Consider the following 19,424-nt stretch of genomic DNA (forward strand, 5'->3'; position numbering starts at 1 on the left):
GGATCAGCTTGCCTTTCCAAGACCTTCCCCTCCATACCCTGGCTGTGTCTCTAAAGATCCCCTCTAGATCTTTCCTGAACAAGACAACAGCTTTTCCTCAGTCATAATTGTACATAGTGATGTCAATTACTTTTAAATTCAATATAAAAAGTAGTGAGTTTGATGTGGCATTTTCTACAAGCTTAGTTCCTCTTCTTCTCCCTCCCCTGCTGGCCTTCCCTGTCTCTAGACCTTGCTAATCACTTCCTCTTCCCTTAACTTTCATGTCATATACATTCCCTGGTCCCTCTTTCCCATTCTTCTCTTTCCTGAAGACTGCTTTTCTTCTCATCATCTTCTTTTTTATTATCCACACACATTAATATATATGTGTGGTATAAATGTATATGCATATACACACACAAGTTGAAAACTCATAGTACAAGACAGTATATGAGGTTATTTTGCTGTTCTGAATCTGGATAATTTTGCTTACCACAATGACTTCTAATTCCATTCATTTCAAGAAGTATCATGATTTAATTTTTCTTTATGGCTGAATAAAATTCCCTTGTGCACAGGACCTCAATTTCTTTATCACCTGCTCCATTGCAAACCCTAACATAAACAACTTTAACTGGTTTGCCATTATCAGACACAAGTAGATGTAACTCATCTCACTTTGCATTTCTCTAATCCTAACAATTCTCTCATTTTTCACATCTTCACTGCTGGTTCATATAATTTCACTAAAGTGTTGTGTCAAAACTCTTAGCATGTGTTTCTGTACTTTGCTTGACATTTCCTTATTGATCAGTGTTGACTGACTGGAAATGAAGGGCATCTCCACATCTGGTTTAGGTGTGCATAAACTCCCACCTCTCTTCTTGGCTATAGAAGAACTTGTCTAACTGACAATCAGGTCTTATGGGAACAGGAAAGCTCTGCACATGCTGCCTTCAAACCTTGTTCATGTGTCTCCAGATGACAGAAGAGGGTATCAGATCCCCTGTAGTTATAGGTGGTTATCAGTCATCCAAAATTGATGCTGGGACTGAACTCTGTTCTTCTGCAAAATGTGAAATCTCTCAACATTACTTAAAGATACTCAATAAGGAACAAGAAAGCAATCTGCAGAAACAAAGGCTAGTCTTCACAATTGCATGATTTCAGCAACTAAAGCTGAAGGATGAACCGAAACGTCAATAAACAACCTGAACAAAAAATATAGGACATCACAATTCTAATCTAAAATGCCTTACACCCAAAGAAATGAAACAGGTTACAAACTGCAGAGAGAGCAGCAGGCAAAACTGTGTTACAACTCATATTATAAGGAATCATTTTAACCAATGTCTCGTTTTAAAACTTAGCAATTGTTGTTACTGTTGATGGTAGTTCCTGTTGTTTTATCCCAGATTAATAATATCATTGTTTCACAGTGGAGATATTTCTACACACACATCCAGTCCCTTCACTTTTCCATCTGGCACATGCTATTTATTCTGTTCATTTCTTGATTCTTCTCCCAGCTCTTCTGTTAGGACACTCTCTCTCCTCCTGGAATGTCAATTCATTTTCTCTGGGCCTGATTTCGAGCTGTTATTTTGGGGTCACTATTTCCTACTTTCACTAGTTGGAGCAATATTTACCCTCTATTTTTTCCTTGGTTCTAGATGTTTCTATTTCCTAGTTTATTCTCTCAAGTGTTTGATTAAGTTTCTCAAACTCACATAGTGGATCTCAGTAATAGGTACAGATCCTCAAGTCACTACTGAAACAGGTACACAGTCAACTTCAATTGCTTGGCTAATTGATCAACTGTTTTATTGATAAATGGTCAAAATATACTGATACAAAGTCATTGTAGAGATAATGCATGGACCCAGCTGTGTGGACACATTTCCTACCCTGGGAGTCTCAGATTCTGCATCTGTACAATGGAGATGGTGGCAATCCTCCCTCATTGAGATGTTGCAGAGACTGAGGAAACAGCAAAGGAAACTGACTCTCTGAAACAAGGAGGATGGGAGCTCATTCCCTAGTGGTGAGAGCCTGACTGATGACTGTTTTTGACAGATGCCCTTCAGAGCATGAAGATGGATGTGGAGTCACTTCAGGAAACTCTGATGTGGCCATTAACAGCATTTAGGAGTTTTGAACTCACTAGATTACAGCAGATTAAACCTATTTTTAACCTCAAAAGGATAGGAGGTGAGTTGTTGCTTCTTTAATTCCAGAAAAGACACTACCCCTCTGGGGAGACCACTTCAATGTCAAAGACAGATGGATAAACCTTGTCTTCCCCCACAGAGCTGAGGGTTCTGAAACAAGGCTCATTACAGCTTGAGAAAGTCTGGGGCATGGCTCCAAGCCCAGTTTGGACAGGTCACACATCTGGGTTCCCACAATATATAATTTCAGGCTCAAGGTGAAAGTTCTCTTTGTCCTCATCTCCCCCTACATCTTGGTACCTAAAGCCTTTCTCTTAGAATGATTCTTTTCTTCTCCAAATATATCCAGAGTATAAGACCAAGTTCCTTCAAGGGTTAGGAAGCTGGAATCCACAGCCCTCATTCTCAAGCAGTGGTTTCATGCAGTTATGAGTCACACAGTCCTTGGTTCAAGTTCTGGCTCTAAGGCCCAATATTTCCCTCCCTCGGTTGTCCACTGCACCCGAGAAGGTAGAGGTTCAAATTCATGAGATGTTGTAGTGAGGACAAGTGAAAAGCTGAGAGGTGCATGTGAGGCAAAGAGGAATGCCATGAGGGCTCTTATGGGTTTGGGGCAGGATGCAGGTCAATGAACTCAGAATCCTGGACTTGCAAGCTGACCTGTCTTCCAACAGCAAAGGTGTGGAGCTGAAGACACCCCCAGTTGTAAATGCCTCTCTGTATCTGTGAGTTTATGTCACTTAGATTTGGGATAAGGAGGGCTAAGGGCTGGGTATCAGAGAAAGACAAGAAATCCATAGCTGCTCCCTTCTGTGGTTTAATCCATCCTTGGCACTGTAGAAATGAGTGGATACAGTGAGGCTACACCAAGTTCAGTCCCATCACTGTCAAGGGTAGACAGCCTTCCACTTCTGATGTGACAGCCAATGTTCTGGCAACTTTTGTTCTTATTCCAGTTAGGTGCACAGTGGCTTCATGTAGCCAGAAGTTTTCCTGGTCCCACCCAGCTCACACTCAGACCCAAATAAACACAGAGATGCTTATATTACTTAAAACTGTTTGCTCTAGTGGGTCAGGCGTCTTGCCAGCTAGATCTTACACTTAAATTAACCCATAATTTATGTTTAGCCACGTGGCTTGGTTCCCTTTCCCAGTTGTTCCTTCACATATTGCTTTTCATTGTGGCAGTGGCTGGCAATATCTCCTGACTCAGCCTTCCACTTCCCAGAATTCTCCTCTCTGCTTATCCCACCTGTACTACACTTCCTGACTGGCTACTGGCCAATCAGCGTTTCATTTATTAATCAACCAGAGCAACACATTCACAGCATACAGAAAGACATCCCCAGCACTTCCCATTTTCTTTTTTTTTTCAAAAAGGAAGGTTTTAACTTTAATATGGTAAAATTACATATAACAAAACAATTATCAAACAAAAATTACAGTTACAATATCTAGTCTATTTATAATATCTAGTCTATTTGTATTTGGCAAAATTAAAGAAAATATTCTATCTATCCTATATTTGTAAGTCTAAGGTTTCATATCTAACTTATCTTTTATCATGACTAAGGAAATTATAACTATCTAGTCTCAACTACATCAAAGACATCAGAAGGAATATAATATTACCTGAGAAATGGGAGAAGGATGCAAGCAATTTTTTTTTCCCATCACAGGCAATTTATTTTGTTCTATTCATTCACAGTTAATACAGAAAATACTTGGAAACATTTCCATATAATGTTTGACACAGAAATCATCAAATAGAAGTATACAGTGTTGACAGGAGGCAGTACATTTATAATTTATAACCCCAAATGTATTTATAAATTAGAAATGGAAAGATCTACAAATGAAATTATGAAGGTTCACCAAAGTCATTTAATCTGTTAGTTTCTCATTCATTTTTATGTCTTAATAATATTCTATTGTATGAATAAGTCACATTTTATTTCTCTCCAGTATTTGATAGCTATTTGAGTTGTTTTAACTTTTTTACTATTAGCAACACACTGCTGTAAACCTTCATGTACATGTTTCATAGGTGCACATTTTCAGTAGTTTGAGGTTATATTCCTAAGGGTAGAATTGTTGAGTAACAGAGTAACAATGTTTTGCATTTTGACCAACCACCAGACTGTTTTGCCAAAGTGGCACACCATTTTACAATCTCACCAAATCCTTGTTTTTAAGGCTCTGATTTTTGTACAAAAGCATTCAATCATTCTGTCAGACCAAACCAGGAAAAGTAAGCTATAGTTCAGAGCTGTTCTATTCCATTTACTATGCAAAGCCAATCTTGGCGTTTGCAACTCTCAGCCCTTTTGAGTATTCTTGCAGTGTTCACCTTTTCCTCCACTACTTTTTTTTTCTTCTTTTTTTCTGGTTTATTTCTATCTATTACAAATGTATAAGAAATCCTCCATCAACGCTGCTGATAGCAGCAGAACCTTGAGAAATATACCTTTGGTTTGCCTCAGAAAAGGAACACATATTGTACTATAAAGTTTATAAAATTGGTGCAAGACATTGTAATAATGTTACAATACCAGTTTTAAGAGTTCAGTGACTAATGGGGAGCCGATGGGATACATGCAGAACTGTGAAAGCGATCTCACTTAGCCATCTGTACACATAGACTGTAAATCTACATTCAGATCATTTCTGAACTAAGACTATCATCTCAGTTTATCTGTTGAGGTCAACCAGGAAACCCTAGAATATACCTTGATTTTTGCAAAAAAACAAAATAGGGGGAGGGGTTTCTTCAGCATTTCAGTCCACGAGTAACAGTATCCTAACAGGCAAAGTGTTTTCTCACTGTCAACATAGAATGAACTGCTGCTGGGGGTCAACTTGGGCTTTAATTTGCATTAGCACTTACATGCATAGTAGTCCAAGTTGTTGACCTCATGACTTTAAAAAGTAACTCTAAAAAAGTAAAATGGCCCTTCTTGGAAGACTAAAGAAAGACATCCAGCCACAGTTGTAAAAAGTCTCATCAAAACAATATACCCTTTTATGAATTACGCCTCAAATAAAAAAAAAAGTAGCCCCAGATAAGAAGCAGCTCTGAAAAAGAAAATATAATGTAAGATATTTGAAAAAAAAAACAAGGTGAATACAGGTTCAAAAGTAATTAAGATATATTTTCTTAAGGCTATCTAGAGTTAGGCTTTAAAGAATTCTACCATTTCAAGTTTACCACTAGTTACTAGATACCTATTTACAAACAAGATGTTCACCTTTTTTGTTTCTTTATCAAGAGAAAAATCTACCTTCAGACTATGAGGGTGGTGATGGGGAGGGACTAGAAAACAAGATTCAAACAATCCCATGCAAATATCACATTTTTCAAATGGAAGAACTCCAAACTGCACTAGAAGTTCCAATCACTAAGACACTTTCCATTGAAATGATTTAAGTACAACTACATGGCACCAAGGTTTAGGCCTAATACAGGCCTGACAACCAAGTCCTTGTTTTCTGGAAGAAAGGCCTCAAAAGTCCCACTCAATTCCATATAACAATACTTCAAAGATCAATTAGGTTTTCCTTTCCTTAATATTTTTGTTTTTGACTTCTAATCCTAAAGACTAGATTAAAACTTAACTCATTTCCCAGAAGGCATTGCTTCCCTTTGCTCTATGAAAGAGTCCACCAAGACCTCTTCCTCAAAATCATCTAGCCCCCAGCCTCCAGCCTTTGCTTGTGATGCATCTTTCTCAACATCCTGAAAAGGTAATGTAGGTAAAATATGCTCATAAACATTAAAACTAGCTGTTAGAAAGACGTAACTAGCTTTATAATTTAAGTTTTAAAGCATAAATACTTGCAGCTTAATCTGCACTGACAATGATTGTCGAAGCCTAGAATTCAACATTTACAAATTCTCATTCACACACACAAAACACACTATTATCACACAACTTGTGTCTTGAGAGAATCTTCTGCTTTTTAAATCTTTGGCCTCCCAGTCAATCCCAAGTTCAACCAACTTTTCCGAGTTCTGGTAGTTACCTGGACCACTGAGGCATTGCCACAAGACTTCTTCTCTTTTGAAACATCCTTTTTCTCTAGATATTAGGATAGCTACACCAGCTTGTTTCTTCTGTGGTGAATGTTGGTGTGGGATTATCTATTGCTTGATTTTTTTCATGGATGTGTTTAGCTTCTTTGGGTTGAATTTTCCCTTCTAGTGCTTTCTGTAGGGCTGGGTTTGTAGACAGGTATTGATTAAATCTGGTTTTATCCTGGAATATTTTGTTTACTCCGCCTATGGTGATTAAGAGTTTTGCTGGGTATAATAGTCTGGGTTGGCATCCGTGGTCTCTAAGTGTCTGCATGAGATTTGTCCATGATCTTCTAGCTTTCATAGTCTCTATTGAGTAGTCTGGTGTTATTCTGATGGGTTTACCTTTATATGTTACTTGGTCTTTTTCCTTTGCGGCTCTTAATATTTTTTCTTTGTTCTGTGTGTTTAGTGTTTTGATTATTATGTGGCGAGGGGACTTTTTTTTTTTTTGGATCCAGCCTATTCGGTGTTCTGTAAGCTTCTTGTATCTTCATATGTATTTCTTTCTTTAGGTTAGGAAAGTTTTCTTCTATGATTTTGTTGAATATATTTTCTGTGCCTTTGAGTTGGTATTCTTCTCCTTCTTCTATCCCTATTATTCTTAGGTTTGGTCTTTTCATGGTGTCCCAAATTTCCTGGACGTTTTGTGTTATGACTTTTTTGTCTTTAGTGTTTTCTTTGACTGACGAATCTATTTTCTCTATCATGTCTTCAGTGTCAGAGATTCTCTGTTCCATCTCTTGCAATCGGTTGGTTATGCTTGTTTCTGTAGTTCCTGTTCGTTTTGTCAGGATTTCTATTTCCAGCATTCCCTCAGCATGTGTTTTCTTTATTGTCTCAAATTCATTTTTCAGATCTTGGAATGTTTCTTTCATCTGTTTAATTGCTTTTTCTTGGTTTGATTTGATTTCTTCCCATTTTTTGTTCGTTTTTTCTTCCATTTCTTTAAGGGAGTTTTTAATTTCCTCTCTAATGGAGTTTTTCATTTCCTCTTTAAGGGAAGTTTTTATTTCCTCTTTAAGAGTGTTTTTCATTTCCTCTTTAAGGAAAGTTTTTATTTCCTCTTTAAGGTAGTTTTTCAATTCCTCTTTAAGGAAAGTTTTTATTTCCTCATTGAGGGAATGTTTTATTTCTTCTTTAAGGGCCTCTATCATCTTCTTAAAGTCATTTTTAGGGTTGATCTCTTCTGTTTCTTCTGTCATGGTATGTTTAGGTCTTGCAGGTGTAGAATCACTAGGTTCTGATGTTGCCATATAGGTCTTTATGTTGTTGCCTGTATTTTTGCACTGGCGTCTACTCATCTTTTCCTCTGTGTGGTGCAGGTGGTGTCTGTGTCTGAGAGTGCCTCTCTTGTTCTAATTTTTAGTCTTGGTTTAGTAGGGGTTCTTGGTTAAATTGGTGCTATTGGGCTGTTTCTTTAGGGACAGCTGATTTCAGTCGGTGAATTATATACTTATGATTCTCGTGATCTGGTTTGGTGACTGGGTAGCGCCTTCTTCTGTATTCCCAGGTCACGTTTTGTTCATTTGTCAACTCCTCAGCTGATCTTGTTTCTTCAGACTTCAAACTGTAGGCATCTGAATCCTCTCCCAGATGGGTTTCAGCTGAGCAGGGTAGTCTCACCAACACCTCCAAGTTGTTGGGTTTCACAGGATCAGCAGTTGGGCCCTGGGTTGTCCCCAGACGGAGTGTCCAGACTCGCCCTGGTTCCGACCCACGGAGATAGCCTCTTCCCCAGGTGTTGGGGCTAGGGGCGTCCCCGTTCCAAGCTGTGTCAGCCCCTCTCTGTCCCCGGGCCTGTCCACCCCTGTGGCCCACTGCCACAGGCCCACCTGCGTCCACTTGTCTCTACCGCTGGGCCTGTATGTCCCTGTCAGCTGCCGCTGGGTCTGTCTGCCTCTGCGGGCGGCCAATGGGCCTGTATGTCTCTGCTGGCTGCCGCCGCCGGCCTACCTACCTCTGCTCATCACTGCTGCCGGGCCCATCCACCTCTGCGAACTGCCACGGGGCCTGTATGTCTCTGCCAGTTGCCGCTTGTCGGCCGCTGCCACCGGCCCTTCCACCTCCCCAAGTCGCCGACCTGCGTCCGCCTGTCTCCGCCACGTGGCCTGTCCACCTCTGTGGACCACCGCCAGGCCTGAATGTCTCTGTTGGCCGCCACCTCCGGTCCTGTCCACCTCCGTCTGCTTATCTCTGCTGCAGGGCCTGTACACCTCTGTGGGCCGCCACTGGGCCTGAATGTCTCCGCCAGCTGCCGCTGGGCCTAAATGTCCCTGTCAACCACTGCCGCTGGACCCGTCTACCTCCGCGGGCCGCTGCCACAGGCCTACCTGCGTCTGCTTGTCTCCGCCATCTTCCCCTCAGCAAGCAACTTTTGAGAGTCTTGTGAGAGTAGACAGAGACAACTGGCAGCCTGGACAATCATTCAAAGTTCCTCTGTAAAGTTGAGGTATCTGTCTTCAGCCCACAGGCCTAGAGTCTCTCTGTTACTTCTCTCTGTGTCCAGTAGAATGTCTGGCAGTTTCCTCTGTGAAGCAGGAACCTGAAGGACCATTTTGCCAAGCAAAGTTCAGTGGTCACCTTCCTATGGGTCCTGAATGTCCAGTTGATCAAGTAGTACAGGCAAGAACAGTTTCTTGCCCAAATGGCTATTTTTGCCAAGAAGAAGATAAACTCCATATATAGTGCTTTGATGTACATCCTCCTCTCTGAAGAAAATCATTTTAAATGCCATATTCTGTAGGTCTTTGAAGTGTTTGAAGATTACCTACCTAATTGAATTATATCTATGTATACCTAGTATACTTAACATGACTCTAAGTTTGATTATCATAGAAGACTAATTATTAATCTCTATTTTTTAATTATCCATTACAATATAAATGAGTTACATAAGCATAATACCACAAATGAGAGTAGAAATATATATACAGTATAACAAAATTAACTTCAAATTTGTGTTAACAAACTAATATCTATGGCAAGGTAAAACAATTCTAAACAAGTTGTCGCTCTTTAAACGTAGGTTCATTAATCTACCTTTTTATCGTATCATATCTAAACTATGCCCTTTTCTTCCTTAGAAAGAGATTGCATTTATAATCAACCTGTTTTAGATAAAAAATATACATTCATAAACAACATTTTGGGAATTTGAGCATAGCTTCTCATACTACTTCCTACTGGATGAGAGCGCTGTATTCTTATGAGAACACAAAGAAAATGTTAGGATTATGGCGTAGTCTGTGAGGCTGTATTCTCTGAGCCAGTGGCCTAAAAACTGTTCTGGTTGTTGGACCATCTAGGCCTTGGTGTCATCAGAAATCTTTCAGGAGATCTTGGCTGGTCAAACCTGATGAATCTTAATCTGGAACAAACACATAGCCTCTTGCTCCCTGTGGAAACCAAAGCAGAACCTCCTTTCCAAAGCAACACATCCTTAGATCCAAATTTTGATGTCAAGGTACCTTTAAAATATACATGTTGGTTTAACTGAGCAGTCTTTACAATCAAATGTCTTTCTGCAATTAAAAATCCCAAAGACAACACAATCCAGATTCTCTGTGAGAAATCCATCTTTATGTGGCTTATTTTTTTATATTACTTTTACTTTCTCTTTAAAGACTTTATTTTTTAAGTCTATCTATTCCTTTATATAATTTCATGTATTACTTTTTTTCTATCTTCCAAGCCTACACACATTTTTATACATATTGTAAACCGTTTAGAGGTTTATCCCATCTGAATCTGTCTAAGTGTGAATCTATTGCTTTAAACTGCAGCATTCTCTGCCCACCTCAGCTACCCAACATGGCAGTGGTACATTACTGCCAGCTGTGGATCTGGGAGCCATATGTACCATCAACACTCAGAAGCAGTGGGTCTATGTAGCATATAGCCCAGAAACCATTTGTATTTTAACTAGCAAAAACTATATCCACCATGCAGCATACTGTGCAGCTTGGAGACACCTCTGTGTAACATGGCCTAGGTCAAGCTTGCATACCATGAACCTATCATAGAGTAGCTCAAGCTCACATATTGTGATGTTTTGCTACCCAAATAAAACATGAAGCAGGAACTTTGATGGAAACTTGAGCAGTTGGGCGCCATTTGTAGCCAGAACTTTTCTTGCTCCCACACAGCTCACAGCCACTCAGAACCAATAAACACAGAGATGCTTATATTAATTAAAACTGTTTGGCCTAATGTCTCAGGCTACTTGCTAGCTAGATCTTACACTTAAATTAGCCCATAATTCTTATTTATGTTTAAGCACGTGGCTTGGTACCTTTTCCCAGTTCTACCTTGAAATCTTGCTTCTCATGGTGGTGGCGACTGGCAGCATCTCCTGACTCAGCCTTCCACTTCCCAGAATTCTCCTCTCTGCTTATCCCGCCTATATTATACTTCCTGCCTTGCTATTGGCCAATCAGCATTTTATTTATCAGTCAATCAGAGCAACACATTCACAGCATAAAGAAAGACATCCCCAGTAGCTTCATCTTACTCTCTGTGGCATCTCCCTCTAGAATTTGCTTCTGTCACCCATACAAACTGCCTGATGTCACATCAGAACTGCCTGCTCTGTCCATGATTTGGACAGGGATGCCCCTTATTTGTGATTTGGGTCATTTCTCTGACAAGTCTCTCCATTCACTTGGTGATGCCCAGATTGGAATAGTCACCAGGACACGTACCCTCCTCTCTCCTGTCCTCCTCACCCTTCCCAGCTGCACCCCCCTTTCCTCCAGTCTCTCCCATGGCTTCCTGGTTCTGCTCCTGGCTCCCCTCACTACCTGTCTCTTAGCTCCCCCCACCTGTTTCTCAGCTTCCCCCACCTGTCTCTCAGCTTCCTCCTGAAGTTGTTCTGTCCTTTTGCATGCATGTTTAGTCTAAGTTCTCTCCTGGAACCCAGATGTTACTAAAGCCTCACTGTCTTTCTGAAAACTGCTTGGCCTTAGAATGGCTGGATTGCCAAAGATGGCACACATGATTCCAAGATTCTCACAGATTGAAACCATTTCTGCCATGGCACAAGCAAATAATCCCCAAATTCCTTATCTCTAAAGTTTGTCTGATCTCCACACAAGTACCTCTTAACATGAAGCCTTCTTTGCTCTCCTTGCTCCAATCGCTCCCCCATCACTAAATTCAGTTTTATAACAACTCAGATATCCTTTGAGTATGGATAATATTAAAAATCATTACATGCTATACTACTTTATTTTTTAAAAAAATGGCTCTGGTATAAAAACTGACATATAGACCAATGGAATCGAATTGAAGACCCTGACATTAATCCATGTACACATGAACACCTGGTTTTTGACAAAGGAGCCAAAACTATACAATGGAAAAAAGAAAGTATCTTCAACAAATGGTGCTGGCATAACTGGATATCAATATGTAAAAGATTACAAATAGATCCATATCTGTCACCATGCACAAAACTCAAGTCCAAGTGGATCAAAGACCTCAACATAAATCCAGTTACACTAAACTTAATAGAAAAAAAAGTAGGAAGCACTCTTGAACTCATTGGCACCGGAGACCATTTCCTAAATAAAACACCAACAGCACAGACCCTGAGCACAACAATTAATAAATGGGACCTCTCAAAATTGAGAAGCTTTTGCAGGGCGAAAGACACAGTCAATAAGACAAAAAGATAGCCAACAGAATGGGAAAAGATCTTCACCAACCCCACATCTGACAGAGGATTGATCTCCACAGTATATAAAGAACTCAAGAAACTAGACATCAAAATACTGAACAGTCCAATTAAAAAATGGGCTAAAGAGCTAAACAGAGAATTCACAAAACAAGAATCACAAATGGCTGAAAGACGTTTAAAGAAATGCTCAACATCCTTAATCATCAGAGAAATGCAAATCAAAACGACTCTGAGATATCACCTTACACCTGTCAGAATGGCTACGATCAAAAACACCAATGACAGTCAATGGTGGAGAGAATGTGTAGCAAAGGGAACACTCCTCCACTGTTGGTGGGAATGCAAGCTTGTGCAACCACTGTGGAAATCAGTATGGCGGTTACTCAGAAAATTAGGAATCAAACTACCTCAAGACCCAGCCATCCCACTCCTGGGCATATACCCAAGGAATGCTGATTCATAACATAAAGATACATGCTCAGCTATGTTCATAGCAGCGCTATTTGTAATAGCCAGAACCTGGAAACAACCTAGATGCCCATCAATGGAAGAATGGATGAAAAAATGTGGTACATATACACAATGGAGTACTACTCAGCAGAGAAAAACAATGAAAGCATGAAATTTGCAGACAAATGGATGGAACTAGAAAAAATCATCCTGAGTGAGGTAACCCAAACCCAGACAGACAGTCATGGTATGTACTCACTCATAAGTGGATTCTAGATATAAAATAAAGAACAATCAGACCACAACCCATAGAACCATGGAGGCTATATATATATATAGCATGGAGGTCCCTAAGACGACTGTGGCTTATAATAAATTTCAGTTTTACTCAATTATTGAAAAAAATAGCCAAACGAATGGAAACACATGAACTATGAACCAAAGGCTGAGGGGCCCCCAGCTGGATCAGGCCCTCTGAATAGGTGGAAGCCAGTCTGAATCTGAAGTCAGGCAGAAACAACAACTCCAACAGATGCGATCTAAATACCAGCAAAAGCTAAAGAGAGATGAATCTCTGCAAATCAGGAAGGAAGCTGAGGAAGCTGAGCTCCAACAAATGAAGGCGATCCAGAGGGAGAAGAAGAACAAACTAGAGGAGAAAAGGCAACTTCAAGAAAGCCTCAGAAGTGACGCATTCCAAGAGCATCACCAACACAAAACTGCTGAGTTCTTGAGCAGACTGGACACAGACCAGAGAATGAGAACTGCCTGTCAAACTGCTCTTCGTGCTTCCCAGTCCTCAGTATGGGCCAGTAGCCAAATACACAAGGATTCTCTACGGAAGGAAGACAACCAAAAATTGCAGAAGATGAGGGATGGACAAAATCAGAAGAATCAATTACTAGAAACTAAAGGATGACACCAAGAGAAAGAAAGAGCCCAAATCCTTCAAGCTGAGCACTGGAGGGTAAATAATGCTTTTCTGGACCGACTCCAAGGCAAAAGTCAACCAGGTGTCCTTGAGCAGTCTGGAGGCTGTTGGAATATGAATAGTACCAACAGCTGGGGTATATGAGAAACAGTCACTACCATCGGGCTTTCTTCAGCTGACCTTGAAAACCCTTATGAGATGCTTTTCCTTCATGCAATTTTGTTTGGCTTTAGTTTTTATACCTCAACTTCAACTGCCCACCTACTCAGCTGAGGGGTTGTGGGTGGCCAGTTTTCCTCTGTCATTAGTTATGTGTGGATTTAGAGGCTCATTACCGACTCGTGTTTAATCTCTACTGCCAGCATAATGTTACCTTATTTTTCCTAATTAGTTCTGCCTCTTATTAGAAGGCTAATTAGAGCAATGTTAGTAAAATAGTAAAAGGGAATTACATGACATCAAGGTAGTTAGAGCTGTGGATGCTGTAGGCTTGTGTCCCCTAATTGACTTTTTTTTTCTTTACTAATTCTTACAGCAGGTTTGGGGATCATTTGGGGTCTTTCTGAATTCCTATTTTCTTAATCTACAAATCTGAGCAAAAGGAGATCTCTTATACTTTTATAAACAAATTTATAAATAAATTTCCAACTACTTCTGTAAAAAAAATGGCTCTGGAGTTGGATTATTGCCCTTCCTCCTCACACTCAAGCACGCTAGCTTATAATTTCCTCCAAATGTCTGTCCTTGATCAGCCAGGTGACCTGGCTGCATGACAAGGAGGAGAGCAAAACAGAGCAGCTCAGGGAAAGGCATCCCGTGTTTTCAAATAACTGAGAAGTGAACTATTTACAACAGGGATTACTGCTGCTTACCTTATACTCCCTTTCAAGGTTTTATTGGACTCTCTATGTACTTCCTTCTCTTCTGTCTCGAATACTTTTCTGAAGTATAAAATTCAACTCAATATTTGTAGGAACAGTGTATAAAATGTCTGTATCTCAGAATTTTTAAGTTCATTGGGTATAGTTTTAAAGAAAAATCTTTAATATCAGTAACAAAAGGTTAGCTTAAAACTTGTAACAAAAGGGTTGATAGTTAGAAATCTACAGCATGATTGCAGCTAACTTGGATTCAACTTCTGTTTATGAAAACAGATGATTTTAAAAAGAAAAATGGGGTACACCTGATGAATTCACCTTGGAGTAAATAACCATGATGTAGCTTGCTGATATCTTAGGTGATGACCTCATCAGGATGGAAGCAACCATGTGACTGGCAACAATCTTTACTAAAGTTAAAGAGATGACATACCATGTGACTTCACAGCCATCTTGGTTAAGGTGACCACATGGTATAAACCAATGAAGGTAACACCCATAAAACTTCTAAGTCCTACAGAGCCCTCTGCTTACCACTGTATATCCTTTTCTTTCTTTTAGACTAAAGAGGCAATAGCAGACCTCCAGTCTGTTTTGGATTGGTATGGACATTTGTATAATGTTGAGAAAAAATAACTGATGAGGACAAATCATGAACAATGCTTATAAAAAATAGAACTTTAAAAAACATGCTTGATAATTAAAGTTCATGAATTCCTAAGGTTATAAAAGGCTACTCAGGTTAACAGAAACTGACTTTTTAGATAAGAAGCATGTTTGATGAATAAGGTTTATGAATTTCTAGATTCATTCAGGCTAGCAAAAACTGACTTGACAATGTATTTCATGCCCCCTTGTCTTTGCTAACATTGTTAAGCTTTAGCTATTTGGATAAACTAAGTCATACAAAATTCTGCAAAGGTATATGATTGATGGATCAGGAAAAGTAAAGTTCCCAGTCTCTCTGTAAACTGTATTTAGGGATTATTGTTTTATTTTCATACTAAAAAAAATCTTCAATTCAAATTTGAAGAAAGACTGAAACTTAAGAGAAACAAAACTTTAAAATCCAAATGTTATAAAAAGCTACTAACCTGCTGTGCAACTGCTGAAGATAATTAAGACACAGTCAGTCACCATATAAATGATCAGATTTTTTTAATGTGCTCAGGAGTATGTGTATAATCATGCTAAGTATGTAATTCATTTCAAAGAACAAGCTTTAGTCTTCTGAATATGTTATCTATGTTAAGCTTGAATCAAGTAACTAAAAACAAGCAAAGTTTCTTTCAAATCAAGTATACTTAATAAAAGATTAGGTGACTGCCCTCAAACCATTCAGAGAGATCTGCTGAACATAGCATTCAAGGTGCTTAATGAAAAAAAGGCTTCCCATGACAGACAGAAAAAAAACAGCTTCTCATAGCAGCAGCTGAGGTTGTCTCCAAAGAAATGGGCAGCAATGGACTCTGCCTGGAACTTGCGTCAAGTGTGGTAAAGCTGACCACTGGGCAAAGAACTGCTCCATGTATCACCCATCACCAGGCCTCAGAGAAACTGTAAACACTGTTGGTTCGACCACTCTGCTATCTCTTGACAAGATAGGTCATGAACTTTCCGAAGTTCTTTCTCCACAGGAAAGTCTTTGAGACCTTCTGGGTCTGCCATACGAGGGCTGGCACTGCCCTGGGCAGTCAAAGGCTTAATGATATCCTGCATGACAGCCAAAGACTGATTCCCTCTGCCCACAACAAATCCACTAGATCACTATGTAGCACCCGACTCTGGCTGTCTATGTAGTGGGTCCCTAATTATCTTAATTGATAAAGAGGCCAGTTGGTTTATACTTCCTGTTTAAATTTAGCCTTCTCAGATCTCTGTGATTGCTTGATAGGGAGACCCAGCTTTCTAAGACTCTGCAACAGCAAGACAACCATGCCAGCTCCACTCCTGAGGGGCCAGTTGCCCAGGCAGTTCATTTCATATGTAAACATCAGACCTTGTTTTTCTTAGTTCTCCTTCTTCTGATGAGAAAGGCAAATTACACACATGATTACCTTTCTGCAGGCTTCATTCTGAGAAAGAAAAATTCACAAAACAGATTTCGATGTAAAAACAGACAAAAACTGCCATACTTTTCTTACCAACAAACTTTACTTTTTACTCAAAAATACCAGAATCTGCAAACAAAACAAGGCCAAGTATTCAACACACGGGAGATCTGTTTTCCCCAGAGGGTCTAAGGGTAGGGGTAAGAGATAAAGACAGGAGATAAGGGCAGGGGGGGAGGGAAGATGAATGGAGGTGGAGTTGGGTAGAGTGGGGTGATATTTTTGTCCTGGAGGGACAAAGGCCTGCTTGCCTCTGAATAAAGAGAAGACAGATGTGTTCCATAAGCAAATGGCAGTTTATAAAAGGGAAATGTCCTGTAAGGATTGGTTGGTTGGTTTTGATTGGACATTTTAATAAGGGCAGCCCAATGGGAACAAAAGGTTGCTGGGCTTTGATAACTGGACCTTGGTGGTCAGCTTCAGAGGAAGGGGAAAAATAAGGAAACAGATCTTGGTGGCTAGTTGAGGAATGTGTTCTAACAGTTTAGCAAGGAAGAGGGGATGGGTAAGGGAAGGCCTGCCAGAGCCATGTTTGCCATGCTCAGGCCTAAGTTCACCACAATGAAGAGCACACAAGGCTCTCTGTGTCCCCAGGGATGGTGCTGTGTTCTAGTCACTGTTTGAGATTCTAAGGTCACCACAATGAAGAGCACACACAAGGTTCTATCTTTGTCCAGGGATTTGGTTCTATTCTATTCTATTCTATTTAACTAGCCATGAATGAAGAAATTCAGAGCCCAAAGAATCACAGAGAGTACTTGATGTTTTAGGAAACCACAGCAGGAGGTTATGAGAGGAGGAGGGTGGGAACTGAGAAGCTGAGGGAAGACAGAAGGCAGTCTGAGGGTGAAAATTTCCAAATGAACCATGAAGGACAGCAGAGAAGGAGCTGTGCTAGGACACATGTGGAGGATGAGAGTGTGGGAAGGGTGTGAGGGAGGCATGCATGAGCTTTCTTTTTTAAACAAAGAAATCAAGCCCAGTGACTGCAGTATAGAGGGAGTTCACTGTGAGGGGACATTTGACAAGAGTGAAGGTCGGGAGGGTCTCTAAGAGGAGCTATAACACAAACAATATTAGGTCTAGCCTACATTGTTCTCTCCCAGGGTCTGTGGAAGAGTCTACCAACTAGCTGAGGATATTCAATGAATCTAAGCACACTGAGTTCTTTAGTCCATTTACTTTATTCTTCTAAGTCAATTCTATCTACACAGTTTCTTTTCTGCTCTTACTTAGCTCCTCTCAATGCCTCCTGCTCTCAGTCCCTTCTGCTGTTCTCTCATCATTCTACCTAGTACTTTCCATCTCAGTCCTCATCTTTGTTCTTCTCCATCCATTCTCCCAGTGCTCTCAGAGAACCAGATTATAGCACACAGTAATTCTTTGGTAAAGCATTGCAAGGCTTGATGTTTTCAGGATCACAGAGGGAGGTGATGAGGATCCACACATAAAGCAATTAATTGTCGGCTTGCAATTACAACCCAATGGGGCGTGACTAAAAGGGAGTTTTCTGGTAGGGTCAACTAAGGCTAAGATCAATTAGGGAATTTATGTGCTCAAACTATGATCTAGAAATGGCTAGGTAGAATGTTAGGGGTCAATAAGTCACAAGAAAGTAAACTGTCTTTGGTGCTACTTTTCCCGCTTGTCCAAGCTGAAGCTGCTTTCTTATAGGAAGGGGAACATGGCTAAGCAACCAATGTCAGAACATGTAGTATTTGGTTAGTAAAAGCACTTTCACTCAGAGTAATTGCTGAGGAGAAAATCTAGGAATAGAACCTGGCTGAGAAGGAATTAAAATTTAATTTGCACAAGAAAGAAGCTTGGTACCTGTCCCCTGTCTGGCCTTGATGGCAATCTCCTTGGGTCAGGGGGAAGTAACTGCCTCAACTCAGTAACTAACAAATGGTTAAAACATCATCCTAGGAATGTGAGCAGTAAATCTCTTAAGTTAGGGTCTTGTGTAAATAACCCGGGGTGAAGGTAAGGAACTGAGGATTTAATTGTTAGTGGTTCTTTTCTCTATCTGTGGGGTGAGATGAGCTCATGTTTATCTATGTGCAGTTTTGTTCTTCGAAAAAAAAAAAGGTATCTTTACTGAAATACTTTTGTCTGGAGAATGACCCTGGCCATATATGTTAATGAAAAATAAACACAGCTTGGGACATTTATCCAATTACCCCAAATGTATAGAGAAAGTTGTGCCCAACATTGAGATGCAATCGTGAGATTGCATGTACACATAACATGGAGATGCACAGTAAATGGGGAGAATCATAGCTGTTGTTCCACAAGAACTTTACAACAGGAGACAGCCAGTTCATTCCAAAGGCAGTAACTCCATAACACCTAGCATGATGGTTTCCTCTAACAGAACCCTCAGTTCTGATAGGTTGACCTTCTAAACTCTAGTTGTCACTGCTGTACACTCCAAGGACTTTTGCTACTAGTGGCTCTCAATAGAGCTGGGGTCATGTCATGGGTCATGTATTCATATGTGACTTCTCTGTGCTGATTACACTTTTCTCAGGTGTCACAATTTGAAATTCCTTGAAAAGATACAACAGAGCTTGGGACATAACTTAACCTAAAAAGTGTGAGCCATGAAAGCAAGAAAACCTGAGTTTGATCCCCAGAACTCCAATCAAAACATCTGGCATGATGGTGTACACTTGTAATTCCAGTGCTGGGGAGTCAAGTTAGGAGGATCTCTGGGGCTCACTGGCCAGCCAATCTTGCCTAGTCAGTCTTGGGCCAAGTGAAAGACACTATCTCAAAATTTAAGTGGAAAGGACTCAAGTACCAACACCCAACATTGATATCCATTCTTCATGTGGACACACGTGCCCACACACATGAGCACACTCACACATGCATGCCATCCACTGTCTTCTGTGATTTCCTTTTCTTCATAAACCACATTCCTGTGTGACTTACTGCAATCTCCCGTGCTCTTTTCAGTCTCCCCCACTAGCATGTGGACGTGTTCAGACAGAAGATATATGCTGTCTGCTGCTTTACCTCAAGAGCCAGGATGACTTCCAGAGCCATAGCCTGGAGAGGGTGGAGCAATTGATGCATTTGTTGCAGTAAGTGATACAGTGCCAAGTTCTGTGGAAGCAGATGAGGAGCCCAGCAGCCATCCC

At 40.3% G+C, this 19,424-nt stretch overlaps 1 pseudogene; it reads left to right on the forward strand.

The window, feature by feature from the left end:
• The first annotated feature begins 12,875 nt into the window (after positions 1 to 12,875).
• Positions 12,876 to 13,932, forward strand: LOC143272780 (epithelial-stromal interaction protein 1 pseudogene; annotated as a pseudogene).
• Positions 13,933 to 19,424: the final 5,492 nt, after the last annotated feature.

The sequence above is a fragment of the Peromyscus maniculatus genome, chromosome 4 (genome assembly GCF_049852395.1).
Source record: "Peromyscus maniculatus bairdii isolate BWxNUB_F1_BW_parent chromosome 4, HU_Pman_BW_mat_3.1, whole genome shotgun sequence".
NCBI lineage: Eukaryota > Metazoa > Chordata > Mammalia > Rodentia > Cricetidae > Peromyscus > Peromyscus maniculatus.